General features: G+C 42.2%; 1 protein-coding gene across 1 annotated transcript in view; it reads right to left on the bottom strand.

Annotated features, from left to right (window-relative positions):
• The window catches only part of UBXN10 (UBX domain protein 10), a 298,259-nt gene extending 279,753 nt beyond the window's left edge, over window positions 1–18,506 (bottom strand). Inside the window, exon 1 of the mRNA XM_069610371.1 lies at window positions 18,335–18,506. The gene's annotated coding sequence lies outside the window, so the exon portion shown is untranslated. The remainder of the gene's footprint in view (window positions 1–18,334) is intronic.
• Between the last annotated feature and the right edge of the window lie 528 nt (window positions 18,507–19,034).

Below are 19,034 nucleotides of genomic sequence, written 5' to 3'. Positions count from 1 at the left end.
GCCGTCCCAAACCTAAGGTCTAACCGTAATAGTTTGGGTCATAAACTGGTGGTCCCTTTCTCTATTTATCATAGAAACAAAACTTCTGTGTAGTAAAATCAGATAAAGATAATAACATTTTTCCCCCCCATCATGTTGATATTATGAGGGCACGAACATTTTTAATTCTATTTTTCCATTTATTTTTGATGGTTCTAACAGAAGCAATGAAAGATTTGTGAAAGATTTGTTCTCTACAAGATTTTTACGACATTTCTTGGAACCACACATTGTTTTCACTGCAGAACCTACATAATCGCTGAAAAATTCCAAAGAATAAAGGCTTTGTTTCCTATTAAATTCGGTAACCTCAAAGTCCTGTAGAAAAACTTTATTTATTCTCTCCACATTCCCTTTATGACAAGTTATGCGATTGCTTGAGTTATTAACACTAAGCCTTAGGGGAAAAAAAGCCTGGTTACATCTAATCAAATCTACGGCAAAAGTCACCACTAAGACTTAGTGATCACTTTTATACTTTGAGCTTAAAGAAAACATTTTCACCAGATTGATTATGTCTTTGTTTCCAGTAAGTTGCACAATCACCAAATAGAATATACCATTAGACCATGTAAAGGAGTCACAGGAGGGATCAAGCAAATTATTCACTCAACACAAACCCCAATCCTCAAACATTTGTAACCATTTCTCCCCATTAATACATTTGGCAGCATCCACCCTATGATTAAAAGTCTGATTATTAGATTTGTGGGCCAGAGTTGAGGAAGCATTCAAGTAACATTTACTCCCTCTAGGACCCAAATCAGAGTTGAGATCCCCCGCGATAATAATATTTAGTTCAGCACACAACTCTTGGCATTCAGAGATAACCAAATTTATCAGACCTATGGTATCTTTCAAACCAGAGTCAGGGTACCGATATATATTAATAATAAAGTTTAGACAGTGTTTACTTTTCGGGAATTCCAAGAGAACAACAATTATCCATTTTGCAATTTTGAAATCTTTAAGCCGTTTCCCTTCTAATTCATCATTAAAAGCAATCTGAACCCCACCCGATGGTCTCCCCTTCAATTTCTTTGTGGCCAACTCTTGAATTATCGTATACCCATCCAAAGAGAGCGGTGAAGTGCCCCAGGTCTCCTGGATACAGACAAAGGGGTTCCTACTGATAGTTTTGAATGACATAGTTTCGAATGTCAAAGTGTCCCCCCAACCCCTGTTTTTTTTACCCATTTTAGTAAAAAAAAAAAAAAAAAAAAAAAAAACTTTACCTACAATAAAAATGCAATTTTTCCGATGCATTTAGTTTGAAACTTTTGTCATTCGAAACTATGTTTTCGAAACAATGCCTGGATACCAGACAAAGGAGAAGGAAGAAAGTAGAGAACAAATTTCAGTGGAGTTTTTTTAAAAACCATGATCCTCTAGAATTCCAGGAGATCAGACTACTCTCTTGCATTGTTAGGATTTCTCCCTAAGATCATGTATTTTAGAAAGGCTCTCTCAAAGTCAGTGCTAGCCATCTCAAATCAGTAACACTCAAAGGGTCCACCTTATTGGTGGTCTCCCCCCTTAGTTCCTTTATTGGGTTTAATTGCATTAGCCGAGATGTGTCTGTATTCCTCATCCCTTGATTTGGAGCTGCCTTTATTGTAATCCAGAACATCATACCCACATATGTTAAATGACTCAGATCCAGACAGTATGAGCTTGTAAATAGCTTGAGAGTGCAGAACAATCCTCACATAGTCAAATCTAACAGGATGAATGAAATCAATCATCTCAATATCTCCTGATGAAATGAGTAATAGACGAGGAATTTCATTCATTAGGGATAGAATCCTTCAGCGAGTAAGGGAGTAGGCGTCCCTCTTTGGTAACAGGAAACGCAGTGTCACACTAGGGTCATCCATAAAGTGAGGAGGTCTCCACTGCACCTCCTCACAAAGATGATCATAGCTAGTCTGGTGTCTCCGTTCCCCCTGAGTATCCTCCGTGGTTCCAGTATCCCGATATCTATTATCAGAATACATACCCTCCCGTTCCTTTCGTTGGTAAAAGCTTTGTGTGTTGCAACTCTCCTGCATTAGCAGTTTCCAAACCCACTCCTCTCTGGTCTCGAGTTAAATGACTTGTTTTCTTCTCAGTAATGCTAAGGGGTTCCTGATGGTCGTTGGAGTTGTTCCCTGGATTACTGCTTGATGGAGATAGTGTATCCTTGAGGTGTATCCTTGAGGGGGATCATCCAATGAGTGTGATGTTTCAGTACAGCGCATAGAAGCTGCAATTTGACGCTGATCCCTTCCACCCCCACTCAGGACGGCCGTCTCAGTTAAAAAAGTAGGCCAGGAACCTGAATTGGTGGGGTATTGTAATAGTCTCAATAAAGCTTGCTGCACCAAATCTTTAATATCCTCCGAAGGGGGAATCACAGCTTCTCTATCCACTGAAGTTGTCGCATTAATCAGTACATTCTCCACCATATGTTCACTCTTAACTATTTATTCCACAATAATTATCTCATTATCATGTTTAGATGTTGAAGTGGAGTTGATGATCTCTTGTTTATTGATCAGGCCCTCCTGATTTTGTACATTATCGGGGCTGTGAGTTGGAGGCTTTCCCACCAATTTTATATTTTTGGTGAAAAATTGTTGAATGACCCCCCCCCTCTTAGCAACCTCATCTTGATTAGAATTATCGATCACACTGTCTTTAACAATTCTCTTACCCGTCTGTGCCATTTTTCTGTTTGAATTTTGTTTATTTCCTTTATGTTTCATAGCCTCACTCAAGGAACCACTCAGTACTTCATATTTTTCATCCTCATCATCGCTAACAGTAAGATCAATTCTTTCCACTGTGCCAATATTATGGACACTATTATTTATAACCACCCTAGCTTTATCAATCAGCTTACGCCAGGAGTTCTTGGATATTTTATTCAACCCCTTTCCCGATTTGGATTTAGATTTGTTTTCTGCTTTGCCTTCTAAATCCGGAACCGTGTTCCCATCCCTCTCATTCCCCTGTTTCTTTTTTGTCCCTTGGGCTGCAGGTTGTTTATTTTGACATTCTTTGTTAATATTTTCAATGTAGTCCGTCGGCTTTTTTGATATTCTGCGCAGATTCCTTTAACTCAAGAGCCGCTTTGATTTCCTCATCTAACTGAGTTAAGTCTAGCGTCCCTTCTTCCAGGTTTATTGCACAGATATCTTTAATATGTGTTACAATTTTTTTTTTTTTTTTTAAAATCGATGGTAAATTTTTTGTTTTTTTACTGAGTTGGAGAGGCTCCGTCTGTTTAGTTCGTCTAATCTTGTGGGCCCTTGCCCTCATTCTTCTTTACCGCCGAGTTGTATAATGACTGGGAGCATCATCTTACGCCTCATCAAAGGCAACCACAGCCCTACTAGCTCCATCCAAATTCTTCTTTGACTCCTGTTCCATGATCTCCAAAGAGTTGATGGACTGTCAGAAGTATGCTGTATGTCTACATTATTACTCGAATGGTTTGGATTGCAGGGAATCTCACTGTCCATTTCTTCTGACTTTGGAAGAAGTTTGATTGCATGTTCTAATCGTTCAATCTTAAGCGAATTACTTTGGACAGCTTCCTCCAAAGCCTTCAATTTATATTTTTCTTGTATTTTTAAACTGTTGCTCCTTGCCGTACGACTTCCGCAAAGGACCTTACTCCCAAGTTCCCTAAAGTAGATGGCGTATTTTTTTTAATTCCCTTTTCTTCAAAACGTACATGCATAGTTTGGGTATGTTGAGTCTTAGTCGGAAAGAGCATTGTCCTTGCATCTATGGCTGCCGCCGTCGCCAGCCAGGACTCCTGAGCAAAAACAAACCCTTCCAACCTACTTAGTTTGTCCGCACAGTCTATTAGGAAGAGCCTAAGCTCCTGGATCTCAAAATGTGTCCTTTCATGTCGCTTGTCTAGAAGATTCAGAATACGTGTTAACACTGGAAATTATGTGTGAGCGGATAGTAGATCAGTAGGGGTCAATGTTTTTCGATAGCAGGATCAATATTAGAGGTTTGTGATCATATAGAGGCAGTAGGTTGGCGGCAGTGGGACTAGAACATTTATAAGGCTCCGAAGGCAGATGGAGTTTAGCTTTCTCCTCTGTCCCTACATTGCCCTCTGGTATATCATTCAGTAGTTCCTGCAAAATCCTATATTTCTGTTGCATGGTAGACATGTCAAGAACGTTATCAGGACCCTGAGCTTTGTGTAGCTGTACACTATCCAAGCCCCCTCCCTCTAGTGCTAATGGGTGTGGAGGGTCCCCATGACAGGTGCACCCTTTTATCTAGTTCCGCCAAGACCACAGGTTCAATCAAAGAAGTATCTGAAATAGGTTTAGGCAAAATATCTCCCTCATCCTCCATAACATCATTAGAATGGATCATTGTTTCTTGAATACTCCAAAAAAACGTATGATTTAACACATCTATGTCCCTGATGGACTTAAAGGAGTCAACCGGCACTCCAATCGTAGGCTCTAACTGTGGTAGGCCGGGCTCAAGAGTGTCAGAACGAGCTTGGTCCTGTGTCAGATTATCTGCTCCACTGCTACTAAAGCCTATAGGAGGATGCGTTTCCATAGGAGGAGTTATTAGCAGTATTACTGTCCGAAACAATTTTTAATTTATTGGACTGCTTTAGAATTTTATTGATGTAGCAGGAATTTCGGAGGTTGCCACTTCGAAGGGGCCCCAACATACTATGGGGATCAAATTTTAAAGTAGTAACTCAGTACCAATAGTAAAGGGAAGATTTAATAAATAATATCTGCACCTAAACATGCAGATAAATTCAAACCCAAGGAACAATATCCCGTTCCCACTATCCCAAATACAGATCAGTGCTAATTGCCACTGGGGTCAGACCTTCCAAGTAGAGAGAAATCGCCCTCCTGCTTAAACACAGCGAGGAAAGAATTAACCACAAGAAGAAAAGTTAAATTAGAACGATTTGTACTGCATTGTAACAAACAGTATAATAGCGCCTCACACGGACAATAAGCCATGCCCAGAACAGCTTATGTCTATGCAAGGATAAATATAGTAAATATCTCAACTATCTACTCGAACGAATCACCCCACAGAAGGTCTATGGGGACCCGAGTCAACATATGCCCGTTATCGTAACAATATGAGAAGGCAGTGTTTTGCATGAAAATACGTAGAATTAGCCCGCGATACAATAGACATAAATCGCATTACCTTAAATGCAGAAATAATGTATCCCAGAGGATATGCTGGAGCCGTGAGCTTACCACGCTCTAACAGGCTCCAACAGGCACTTTCTGGGCACTCGCGTGCCTGTGCCTTTTATAGAAAGCTGCCTGTTCAAAAAAGGGGCGGGCCAATTCACAACGATGCAGTGGATAAAAAAGAACAAACAATAAGCTGACTCGCCAGGTCCAAAAAAGTACTTCGAAAAGTACTTTCAGTTGAATACTCAGTCCCAGCGCAGCAGACACGATGCTGAATAAACACACTAAGTTCTCACTGAAAATCACTCGGCACGTGTAGCAAAATCCTATTTGGGGCCAGACTCCTCCAGGCTCCAACAGGCACTTTCTGGGCACTTCTATTGTTTTGGCATGTTGAAATGTGACACTCAGTCTTGGGCTTGCAGCATTTTATACATAGTCCCAGTGTGACCTGGAGTAATCTGTTCACACTGGAGAACATTCATATTTCAGCAGTGCAGCAGATGCCACTAATGTAGAATTAAACGAAGGACAGGCACACTGCAAGGCTAGGACACATGCACTCTTTCTCACTAAGTAATGTAGCTCCACATAAGATGTGGAATCATCTGAAGCCGCCTGCCATGTAGCCCTTACAGAGATCAGCCACACAACCAGCACTGGCACTGATCACCCTCTTTCCCCGATCACAGTTTGCCAATAGGACAAAAGCACCACCTATCATCAGAGCAAACCTAGTCATGGACTTTATGTAAAATATGAACAGTGTCAAGAGCATGTCTATATTCAACCACCACAGTTACCCTTTGTGTACAAGTCATTTTAGTGACCACAAATGTGTGCCCAGGGTGCATTCCTTCCTGCACAAACGGCGACTAAACAGTCACAGCCCCTAGATCCTCTTTTAGTTAACAGCACCGACCCTCCTCTTCTGCCATGGTTTACTCCAGCACTTACTCTTGGACCCGCAGCAATCACTACCACCCATTGTGCCTGTTCTACTGCTACCACCCTCAGCATCTTTCCAGAAGGCTTCAAGGCACAACATAGCTGAATTTGAAGGTGCCTTCTATGCCTTTTGCATCTGCTTTTATACGGGGTGCCATGTGATGTTTCTCCACCTTCTCTCTCACGCATGGTTTAATGTAACCTTTGTGTATTATTTCTGTTCAAAATGCACTGCAAATACATCCAGATTCAATGCTGTGCCACAGCTCGAGCGCTGCGTGTATGCAATCGGGGCAAAGAACAGACGACACTGTGTACAGGATGCATCTTCTGGCCAGCATGGTGGCATTACCTCCTCCTCATCCCAGTCCTTACCTAATGAGGGTTCTGCCATGACCTTTACAGCCCTCGCAGGGACCTGCGAGTAGCCGGTGTCGGCTATCAGGGGTAAACTAAATCACTGGAGATCAGGGGCCCTGCCTTGTGCAGGCCCCACTCTTCGAAGTGGGAACCCAGTAGCCCGCCCTTGGCTGGGTCTTGGGGGCAGGAGCCACAGGCACAAGGCACACTTCAGGCTGTTTGACACCCGGCTCCCCCACCACCAGTTCATCGGCTGGGGTGGGCCTCTCCCCACCTGCAGGACTTAACTCTTGTCGCTGACAGTACCAAGGAAGGTCTCAGTGGCGTCTCCAAGAATCAAATGTAGGGGGGGTAAGGCACAGAAGGGGCAACATACAAAAGTAGTGGGGACGCCTATAAAAGGGCTTTTAGTATGCTTTCCCAACTGACACAAGCACCACACCTGGCACCCCACCACCACCCAGAACCTAGGCCATATACCCAGCATCCTGCCTCCCCTCCACCAGAGCCATGGCCCATACCAGGCATCCTGCCTCCCCACCACCAGAACCCAAGCACCATTCCTGGCATCCTGGCTTGTTACCACCAGAGTGATATCTCTGGAATATGGGAAAGAACTAAGGAAGAACTCCACCGATTCCACAACTACTTGAATAGATGTAATGAACGGATACAGTTCACTTTAGAAGTTGGAACACCATCCATACACTTCCTGTCTGTAAACCAACCTATGTAAATACCAGCCTGCATTATAAAAGCTTCCACCCGAATTATCTGAATGAGAATCTACCTTTCAGTCAATTGTTAAAACTAAAAAGAATAACATCAGACACTGAAAATCTGCAAAAAGAATATGAAAATATACAAAACAAAATTCATTGAAAGGTTTTCCAGAAGAAATCTTAGAAAATGCAAGAACTAGAGTGGAACCATTGAAAAGGGATGACCTCCTAAAGTACACGAAAAAGAGGGAAAACACCAGATTGATACATTCTTTAAAAATGTTCATCCCAAAGCTTTCAGATTAAGAAAATTATAATTAAGAACTGGCATCTCATCAAGAATGATCCGACTTTACACCGTCTGTTTCCCGAACCACCAATGTTAGCCTATAAAAGAGGCAGAAATTGCAGGGATACATTGATAAAGCAGAAAGACCAAAGAACAAGACACAGCTATCACTGAAAAGACAAAAACAAAACAAGGGCACCTTTGCCTGTTTAAAAATGCCAACATTGTTCGAATTTGATAAAAGGGGACCATACCATATCAGACACATGAATACAGGAAAGAAGATCAGAATCAGGGATTTTGCTACATGTGACTCAAAGAATGAGATATATGCCCGTATATGCCCCTGCAGGAATTATTACGTAGGCAAAACAATGAGGAAAGCCAAAGAACGTTGGACAGAGCATAAATGCAACACCAAGTGCCCAATTTACAGACATTTCCGAGACAAACACACAATAGCTCAATTACGATGTTTAATCTTGATGTAGATCCGAGGGGTGGAAACATCTATAAGATAACTCTGCCCAAGAGAATTATACTGGATCCACAAATTAGACTATATGTCCCCACTGGAACTCAATGAGGAATACAATTCAGGGCCCCATCTCTAAAGAATTTGACAAGAGTGGACAGATTGTGAACTCATGAGAGACAGAAAAGCCACAATGGACAAGGTTTCATTTATTATGATAATACCCAACATGTCAATAAATGATATCCACTTCAGTTAGACATAGGTGTAATGTCTAGAAATAGATGGCAGAGACCAACAAGAGAACTTAAGTACTAGATATCGACAAGAGAGCTTTTTTTCTAGAGATACAAATTGAGAATGGATTCATAAGAGTAGCCATAAGTAACAATGGACTATGTTTATGACAACACGTGATATTTTACTCCATCGCATATTTGTGTACTGGCTGGTACTAGAGGACTTCAACCAACCAAAGAGTTGTTTTTGGCAGAAATACGAATTGAGAAATTATCTATAAATTAAGATAACACTCGAGATAGAATGGGCACTCGAATGAGGCAAAAATGGAAAACTGTGGATGCTACATAACTATTTGAAATCTTTATTGTTCCAAGAACACGCATAAGAGATTGTATAAAGAGGGTACTATATAATAGTTCAACCCCACACAAGTAGCGATTAACTACAATTACATTTAGAAGTGTACCCAATTGCATTTAGAAGTATTCCCAATTGCATTTAGAAGTATTCCCAATTGCATTTAGAAGTTACAACCAATAGTCCCTCTGAGAAAAGTTGCATTTAGAAGTGTGCCCAATAGCCTCTCTTTGAAAGTTGCATTTAGAAGTGTGCCCAATAGCCTCTCATTGAAAGTTGCATTTAGAAGTCTGCCCAATAGCCTCTCTTTGAAAGTCGCATTTAGAAGTGTGCCCAATAGCCTCTCTGTGCATTTAGAAGTGTGCCCAATAGCCTCTCTCTGAAAGTTGCATCTAGACGTGTGCTAATATCCTCTGTGAAAGTTGCATCTAGAAGTTATGACCAATAGCCTCCCTGAGAAAAGTTGTATTTAGAAGTGTACCCAATTGCATTTAGAAGTTGTGCCCAATAGTCTCTGTGAAAGTTGCATTCAGAAGTGTCCCAATTGCATTTAGAAGTTATGACCAATAGCCTCTCTGAGAAAAGTTGCATGTGAAAAGTGTACCCAATTGCATTTAGAAGCAGTGACCAATAGCCTCTCTGTGAATTTAGAAGTGTGCCCGATAGCCTCTCTCTGAAAGTTGCATCTAGAAGTGTGATAATATCCTCTCTGTGAAAGTTGCATTTGGAGGTTGTGACCAGTAGCCTCTCTGAGAAAGTTGTATCTGGAAGCGTCTCCAATTGCATTTAGAAGTGTGCCCAATTGCATTTAGAAGTGTACCCAATTGCATTTTGAAGCTGTGACCAATAGTCTCTCTGAGAAAAGTTGCATTTAGAAGTGTCCCCAATTGCATTTAGAAGTGTACCCAACTGCATTTTGAAGCTGTGACCAATAGTGTCTCTGAGAAAAGTTGCATTTAGAAGTGTACCCAATTGCATTTAGAAGTTGTGACCAATAGCCTCTCTGAGAAAGTTGTATCTAGAACTGTACCCAATTGCATTTAGAAGTTGTGCCCAATAGTCTCTCTGAGAAAAGTTGCATTTAGAAGTGTCCCCAATTGCATTTAGAAATTATGACCAATAGCCTCTCTGAGAAAAGTTGTATCTAGAAGTGTACCCAATTGCATTTAGAAGTTGTGCCCAATAGTCTCTCTGGGAAAGTTGCATTTAGAACTGTACCCAATTGCATTTAGAAGTTGTGCCCAATAGTCTCTCTGAGAAAAGTTGAATTTAGAAGTGTCCCCAATTGCATTTAGAAATTATGACCAATAGCCTCTCTGAGAAAAGTTGTATCTAGAAGTGTACCCAATTGCATTTAGAAGTTGTGCCCAATAGTCTCTCTGAAAAAGTTGCATTTAGAAGTGTACCCAATTGAATTTAGAAATTGTGACCAATAGCCTCTCTGAGAAAGTTGTATCTAGAAGTGTACCCAATTGCATTTAGAAGTTGTGCCCAATAGTCTCTCTGAGAAAGTTGTATCTAGAAGTGTACCCAATTGCATTTAGAAGTTGTGCCCAATAGTCTCTCTGAAAAAGTTGCATTTAGAAGTGTACCCAATTGCATTTAGAAGTGTACCCAATTGCATTTAGAGTGCGCGAGTGTGTCGAGCAGACAGGAGTGTGTAGGGCAATCTTGAACGCCTGAAATGAATAATAATGCATAGAACAGACCTGATCGCATAGAATTTGCGTGACTTACATAATATGTTTTGGAATGCAGGAAACATCTGAAAGAACATATATCATACCACACCCCACGCTAACTCTCTTCTTTACACCACCACTCAAACAGAACACAGAGATACTATGACACCATTCAGCATAACTGTTCTCATATCAACATCTCCCGCTCACTCCCCATCACTCTAAGTAATCAGTGCTGGTTTTACACCCCCAGCTAGGCGTTCTCCTCAGGCCTAACGCAGCCACACTCGGTCTGGATAAATCCTGCCAGAGCGAACACATAATCCTGATCTCTCAACCACCACACCTACCGCTAAGAAGCAGCTACCACACGAATTCCGCACCAGCAGCACACATACCGGGTGCGCACACGCAACTTAGGACTCTCTCTACGGACCCGAACTTCGGTTCCCAAGGGCGTTCAACCTACCAGCGCCTTCAGACCATACCAATGGTATATAAGGCGCTATATAAATGCAAAATAACAATAACAAGACACAAGATATTACAACTAGAATTCTCAACTCTATTCTGTCAAATTAACATTTAAACTCAGTTAATCTTTAAAACTCATTAATTTGGACACTATACTATGAGGAATAGACCATTTGCGTTCAGTGCCCCATAGAATAACGAGTATGGATATGCTAACAGTATCAGATAATGGAGACTCCTCTTACACATCCAATGTTTTAAACAATCTAATAAATGGACATTAATGAGTACCATAGGCCCATATATTTATCGTCAACTTTAAATCCATGTTTATGAACAACATATGTGACCATCTTTTCATCGATTGTCAACTTAATATCAGACTCTTCCCACTAAAGAAGTTATCAGAAATAACAGCTTCAATGAATTAAGTCCAGAATGCTTTTTTTGTCACCTATAGTTTCTTGTTAGTGACACTTTAAATTACTAATCAGATATTGACATGATTAAACCCAAGAGGATCAAATAATCATTTAGACCAATATAAATATTAAGACCATGGGAAACACACATAGTAGTTTCCTGCATATATATATATATATATATATATATATATATATATTTTTTTTTTTTTTTAATATATTTTCATATTCCCCAACAAGATCATATAATCATGAGGGAATTCTTTTGCGACTCATTAAGCACCATCAAGAATTATAACCAATTATAACTTGTATTCTAACATAAGGAATTCAACCCGATAACATTAACATCTTATGTCGTTATGTTTACAATGGTGATGTCACGTACGTCATACATGACGCAATTACGTCACTACAACTTAATGACGCTACTATATTAAGTGGCCATCTTAGTTGTTGCGCTTGAGAGAGGCAACCCTATCACATGCGGAAACGCCGATATCTATCCTAGGTAATGTATCTTCTGTAATCCTGAATGTTTTCTGGAATTTTTCCATTGAATCTGATTTAGGCATATAATATTGGAACCCAACGATTTAAAGAGCTGTGCTTGGTTACAGAGCACTGCGCGAACTCTTTACTTATGTGATACAGACATTAGCCTTTCAACAGAGATTCTTTGCTACGTTACTCTTCTACTTTGACCGTACTGACAAAGGTCATTAAAAGATACCTCCATTATGGGAGATCAACTACATATATTTTTAATTTCTAATACTTAATAAGAAACACTATTTGTTTGACAGATTTAAAGGGCGCATTTCGGCCAGATATGCAAAGGAAATCTACCCAAAAGGAATTAAGATCTAACAGCGGCAACAACTATCAAGTTGGAATTGGAATACAACAGCTAATGTAAGTAGTAGGCCAATAAGAGAAGGGTCTTTCACTTATAAAGAAATGGTACTCAATGTCCCATAATTTATTTAGGTAGCATACGAAATAATGAAGAGAACAAAAAAGGAAATAACTCTGATGTACAAATGAGCTTGGTCTCAGAGGAAAAGGAAAGGAGTGGATCCTTCACGATCAATAGAAGACAGGTCAGCATTTGGTGCATATTTTTGGAATAACTCTTCACATATATACAATATTTGGTATCACTTTTTACAGTGCACGAATGTTAATGATCACAATAGTGTTCTGTTTTTTTATAAAAAGTATTGGATTTTGCAAATCTAAAAGGTTATGTTAAAAAAATGAAAGGTTATGAAAAGTCAAATGAAATATCTTTCTCTATGAGCATAATACATAGCCAGACACGCGAGTGGTTTTTGAATTTCTGAATTATTGATAACGCAGCTTATTTCATAATAACTGTACAAATATCCTGAAACACTGAAGAGATTACTAATTGTATTATTTCTGACTATGTTATTCATAGAAAGAATAGCCCCTGAAGAAGAGATAAACAGTCTCGAAACGCGTTGGGCATTAAAGAACTTCCATTTGAAGAAAAAGATCTTGAAAGGCTTTTTATTTGAAAATACAATAACTTGAATATTGAGTAACAAATTTATGTTGAACAGAGATATAATCATTCATAAACAAGCCCACACCAGGGTAAACATTTCCTAGAAAGTTGGGCTTATTAATTGAGCCAATTTAAGTGTGCAGGGGACACGAGTTCCCCAACTAGGGAACTTTTTTCTTCTTATTGTTACCGCCAGAGCCCAGGCTCCTTACCTGGCAACCTTCTATCCCCACCATGCAGAGCCCAAGCCCCTGGCATCCCCAGACCCAAGGCCCCATACCTGGCATCCTTTCATCCCCACCACCCATAGCCATTACCTGGCATTCTGCATCCCCACTACCAGAGTCCAGGCCCCATACCTGGTATCCTGCCTCCCCACCACCAGAGCGGAGGCCCCATTTGCCCCCCCATTACCCAGGGCCCAGCCCCATAAATGGTATCCTGCCTCCCCACCACCAGTGTCCAGGCCTCATACCTGGTCTATTTGCCCACCCAAAAACCCGGGGCACAGGCCCCATACCTGTCATTGAGCCTCCCCACCACCACAGCCCAGGCCCCATACCTAGCATCCTGCCTCAACCGTCAGAGACCGGACCGCAAGCCCCATACCTGGTATCCTTCCTCCCCATCCCAGAGCACATGTGCCATACCTGCCCCCTCCCCCCCCCCCCAACACCTAGAACCCAAGCCCGACACCAGGCATCCTACCTCCCCACCACCATTTGCCCCATACCTGGCACGGTTGTAGGTGAAAGATCGAAAAAAGAATCGAATGCCCTTTTTTCCAAAACCAAAAGGACCGAAAAAAGAGAGAATTTGTTATTTCTTTAATATATATATATATATATATATATATATATATATATATATATATATATATATATATTTCCAGCCCCAACCCCCCCGTTTTCTTTAACTTTTTTTTTATGCATACCAAACAAAAAAATATATAAATAAATAAAATAAAAACCCATTTGCCCCTTTTTTTCCCAGTCCTTTTGGTGTCGAACAAAAGGCATTCGATCCTTTTGTTTTCGATCCTTTGGCTGGACACCACCTGGCACCCTGCCTCCTAAGCAGCCAGAAGGCAAGCTGCATATTTGGCCTCCTGCCTCACCAACACCATTGTCCAGGAACGTACATGGCATCCTGCCTCCCCACCGACATAACTCAGGCCCCATCTCTGCTATTCTGCTGCCCCACCACCAGAGCCCAAGCCCCATGCCTGGAATACTGCCTCCTCAACAGCTAGAGGCCAGAACACAAGCCCAAACCTGTTATCCTTTCCCCACAACACCAGATTCTAAGCCCCATAATAATGTTTTTCATTGATATAAGCAAATAAATGACTAACTGATTTTTCCAAAGTGAAAACGGTTGCTCCCAGTTCTTATTAGGTGGTCTGTTGAGCAAAGTATATTAACAGTTACTACCTGAAAATCATTCTACACCACCCTAACAACCCATCTTCATATACAATGCCTCACTGAATCAATATGGATTACACAATAGAACGCAGACCACTCAAAAGAAATTCCCTAAATAGCACACTAACTACCACAGATACACCAATACAGCTCCCCACACTCCATAAACACCACAGGGACAGACACAATGATCACAAACAATTTAAGTGACCAACCTGGAGCGCACATTCACCATTGCTCCAAACAACTCACAATATATATAAATCTTGCACACCACAGAGAATCCTACTTTTTCAGATCATGCACACATCAACAAATCAATCTTCCCCTGCCTCTGCATTAGTCTCCTACCCTGTCTCTTGAAGATCCTGAAAACCCAAGAAACTGTGAAAATGGTGGACTGTGTACTATACAAAACACAATAACATAGCTTAACAGGGCATAGCAAAATGTTTCACTCATTCTCCTGTGGAGCCATACTATGGATGGCCCATGCCATTTTGGTGACTGCCAGCAATAGCAGAGGAAATAATTGTGGACTCTGCTGACGTCAGTCCACATTACATGAAGAGATTACATTATTTGCCCAGGCTCACACACTAACAGTAAAACTGGGATTTAGGCATTTGAATCTTTGAAGCTCAACTAGCTACAAATATGTAAATGTTGGATTTCAAAGCCTACAATAATATTGCCTGGTAGAACATAGTGTTCAAGTTTCCCATGGCCATGCGTGAGAAGGCGATCCAGTCCCGTTTATGCTTGCAACTGTGAGATGTGTAGTTTTCCTAAATTTCGAATTGGATAGAGAAAAAATACAAGGCCCAGAATCCATAGGGGGGGGATACATGACTGGTTGGCCTTCTCATGCATGGACACTGGAAACCTGAGAGTTCTGATAGTTTACTTGTAAAATACACATTTCAAATTAAAGTAACCTTACAATATGTAAATCCTCAGTGAAAAATGGTAAGCCAAAATAATATTGTTGTAGTTTTAGTTTCCACATCCTCAAAGGACAAATAGAAGTCACAGAATGCAAAATAATGCAAGCCTGGAAAAGGGCTTCCTTTTACAGAAGTGTAATTTTCTCTCTTTGAGAATCACTAAAATTGTAGTAAATTCACTAGGATAATGATTACATTTGTCACAAACCACTAGCTTGCTGTACAACTTTTTAAGAACATTTAACTATCCCTATGAAGCAATCCCATTTTTCCATGTTAAAGTAATAGACTTAATTACCAACTCTGAAAAAGTAAGCTTTCTTGTGTAACTTTAAATAGCTTGTAAGTGTATACCCACATACTGGGTAAGTCGGCTGTTAGGAATCTCTCAGATGGATACAGAACCCATCACATAAGACAAAGGAGTCATTAAGGCCATGATTTCTGCCAGACGTAAAGGGCTTTGCTGCAAAGTCAACAAGCCTACTTTAAGCGAACTTGGCAACACTCCCAAGACATATTTTCACCTGTCCTTGGGGAGGGAGGCACAGAGGGGTGCGCAACATTTTGCAGGGAAGGCAAGTGCCATCTGGCCCTACCCTAGCAATGCCATTGGAGGTTCTTCATGGCCCGCTGTGCACCGGCCTTACTGGCAGGCTCCTCCGATCCTGTCCTCTGGTAAGAGCTGGTTGGCTCAAGGGCTAAACAGGTGTTCTCCCCATGATGGCAGGAACCGCAACCCACAGCATGTTGGCTTGGCGAGCAGGTCCCCCAGTCTTCCCCGGTCGGTGGGCGGCACAGACGGGCTGAGATGATTGCATGTGCAGCTCGCTCGTCTGGGTGAGTCGAGGACCGCCCAGACTAAAGTGGGAGTCCCACCACCATATTTATTCAGGCAAATGCTCTCATGTGAATTGTGTGTGGGATGTCCATAGTGTAGAAATGCAGCTTTGTAGCAGATGACGCAGCAGGTAACTCTAGAAGGAGAGGAGCAGGGGACGGGGACATTCAGGAGTAGATCTGCTTCTAGAAGGCACCATTCTCCCATATTTCCTAGGTTGGCATCTAGAAACCCTTCTGGCTCTGTGGGACCCGCTCCACCATCGATGTCCATCACTCTTTTGGCAGCACAATTTAAGGCCCTCATTAGAGAGACACTGAATGCTGCCAATGATGCCAGGCTGCCTCGTCGACCTCCTCAAGCCCCTGCCTGTGTCCTCATCATCAACCACTGGGGTCGGCGGAGGGCCTGGATGGCTCAGACAATAATGAACCTGCGTGGGAAATGCTTCTAACAAACTAACTGGCCACCTGTGCCACTATACAATTGTGAAAACCACAAGATATAGAAAATAGTTTTGAGCAGATTCCATCATGAGATGGCTTAATTTGATGCACAAAAGGACAAACTTTAAAAAGAAATGTAGAAGCCCTAAGGAAGACCTTTTTGAAAGCTCAAAACAGATGTCGGCTGTTTGTAACGATTGTCAAATAAAAATTGTAAAATAAGGAGTATCATCTCTTCTGACTATCAAAGTAAATGTAAATTAATGGATAGTGGCGCAGGAGGCCAGTTAGTTTGTTAGACGCATTTTCCTATTTAAAGGCTTGGGGTCTGTGCCTTTTTAAAGGTCTGGTAGTAGCTTTATGGGGGTCAGCCCCGTGTTTAGCTGAGTGTGAAACGACTGGTACATTTCTGAGAAAAGAGATTGTTCAGAAGGTCACAATCCATCTTTTGCAGAACCTGGACCACAAAAATATACCCAGGTAAGGGAACTAACACAGGACGCCTATAGCTGTTAATTTACAACACCTCTGCAGGGCTGCCATTTCTCCAGAGAAAGAGGAACACTATCTTCAGAGCACTGAAGAATCCATAGAAGGCAGCTGTACCCAGAGGGTGTCACGCCATCCCATCAAGGGGTTTCTCGAGAAATTAAAGATTGACGACCTCCAGTCTCGTTTTGCATGACACACATCAGTTGGCCACTCAGGATGCAGCTCCTTTTAACCCCATAGAAACAATTCAAGCCATTATTCCCTTAGTGGCCGGGAGACTTGCTGACTTAGGTATATCTGGACTGGAGCATATTTATTTCCATGTGCCGATCCATCCTAGACCAGAGAGTTAATTAACTATTATAACATGCTTAATACTGGAGAGCAGTCTCTAAGCGCGGTACCGGGATTCGAACCTGTGTTGCTCTGTGTTGTGTTGATCCCAATAGAAATGCATTGCCCCTGAGCTATCCTCTGTGACCTGGTTGTCCCTTCCCTTTTCTGTGCAGGGTCTACAACTTCAGTTTCAGCTTCTCCTGTTCGGGCTGCGGTCGGCAACATGAGTTGTCCTAGGTCCTGGCCCACGGTGTGGATCTCATTCATCAGCTGGGAGTTGCCCATCATTCGAATCTGGACAATTAATACAACCACACCCCCTCCCTTCTCCAGAGCTTACAGAACAGAGTTTTCTGCACCACTTTGGCTCTCTTCGGGTGGCTCCTAAACTACAAGAAATCATCCCTATAACCAACCCAGACACTGGAGTTTATTGGGGTTTATTCTACACATTGAAGGGGTTGGCCTCCCTTTCACCAGCCAGGGCCGTCAGCCTCCATTCACGACTCTTGGCTCTTGTAGGGACAAGAGGAAATCTGATGCACAGTTGTTGACCGTTCCAGGTTACCTAGGGTTGACCCTGTTTGTCATACCCTGGACAAGACACCATCTCAGGTCTCTGGTAAATCACCTTCTAGACCATTGGCAGGCATCCTCTCGGGACTACAGCACTGAGGTGCCAACATCATTGAATTTAGGCAGGAAGATGGAATGTTGGCCATCAGATTCCAAGCTCCTAGAACAATTTCCTCTTGCTCCTCGCCTGCCTATCGTGCTCAGATTATGCCAGCCAGAGGGGCTGGGGAGCCACCTCTAAGCAGCTGATGGCACAAGCAGGTGGTCCTCTAATTGGAGGAAGTGCCCTTTGAAATGTGAGTCTCTACTCGTCCTGTGTTTGCACCGCCACGGGAGCGCAGTTCTGATACACACGGACAACCAGGTCGTAATTACCTTGTCCTTCATCCACGGACATGTGAAGGCATATTAGCATTCTCTGCAGGAGGTTGCATCACGAACTGAGAATCTGAGAATAAGAGAACCTTTCCTCGATAAAAGCAACTTATCTTCTGGATGTCTGAGCGTATGCCCTCTGCCGCCAATTTACCTCCTTTCCACGCTTTACTCCCTCCGCTTCAGTGCCGTAGTCTTTTTACCTCAAAACGCGGTTATCCACGCTTTCAGGTACCCTTCGCCTTGTTCCCCAGGTAACCCAACATCGGCATCAACACTGTGCTTGAGACCGGAAGTGCGACATTCCCGTGGGCGGAAGTGTTATTTCCAGTGGCATAAATAATGGGTAGTGTCTAGTTGCCATCCTAGAAACGGATCATAGCAACGGCCCGCCTACTATTCTTCACGTGACTTCGACGTCATCATTGTGATTTTCAGTATTAATTTTAGTGAGGTGGAAGCGGGAAAGTTCTGGCTGGTGGCACAAGTGCAACCGGAATCTACTTGTGTTGCAGCGGTTAAAGTGTAAGTGAGCATTTTCATACGAGATGGAACCGAGCTGGAACTCCGGGAGGCTCTGGCTGCAAGAACAGCAAGAATCGCGGGGAGGCTGCCGGTGCGAGTGCAACCGGAATATGCGTGCTTTTGGCTTGCAGCGGTGCCGGTGGCCATTTTCTTCGGGATACCATGAACGTTTCTGCAAGAGCAAAGATGGAGCGTCCGACTTTTCTGACAGGGAAGGCTCTGGCTGCCAGCTGCAAGAGCAGCAGTAATATGTGTGCTCTTGGCTGGCTGAGAATACAATTAGCGTTTTCTTCGGGTTAGGTGAAGGTTCCTGCAAGAAACCAGATTGA

Source organism: Ambystoma mexicanum, chromosome 8 (assembly GCF_040938575.1).
Source record: "Ambystoma mexicanum isolate Mex_15411 chromosome 8, UKY_AmexF1_1, whole genome shotgun sequence".
Classification (NCBI taxonomy): Eukaryota; Metazoa; Chordata; class Amphibia; order Caudata; family Ambystomatidae; genus Ambystoma; species Ambystoma mexicanum.
The sequence above is the reverse complement of the archived record's forward strand: the minus strand, read 5'-3'. Positions and strand labels throughout refer to the sequence as shown.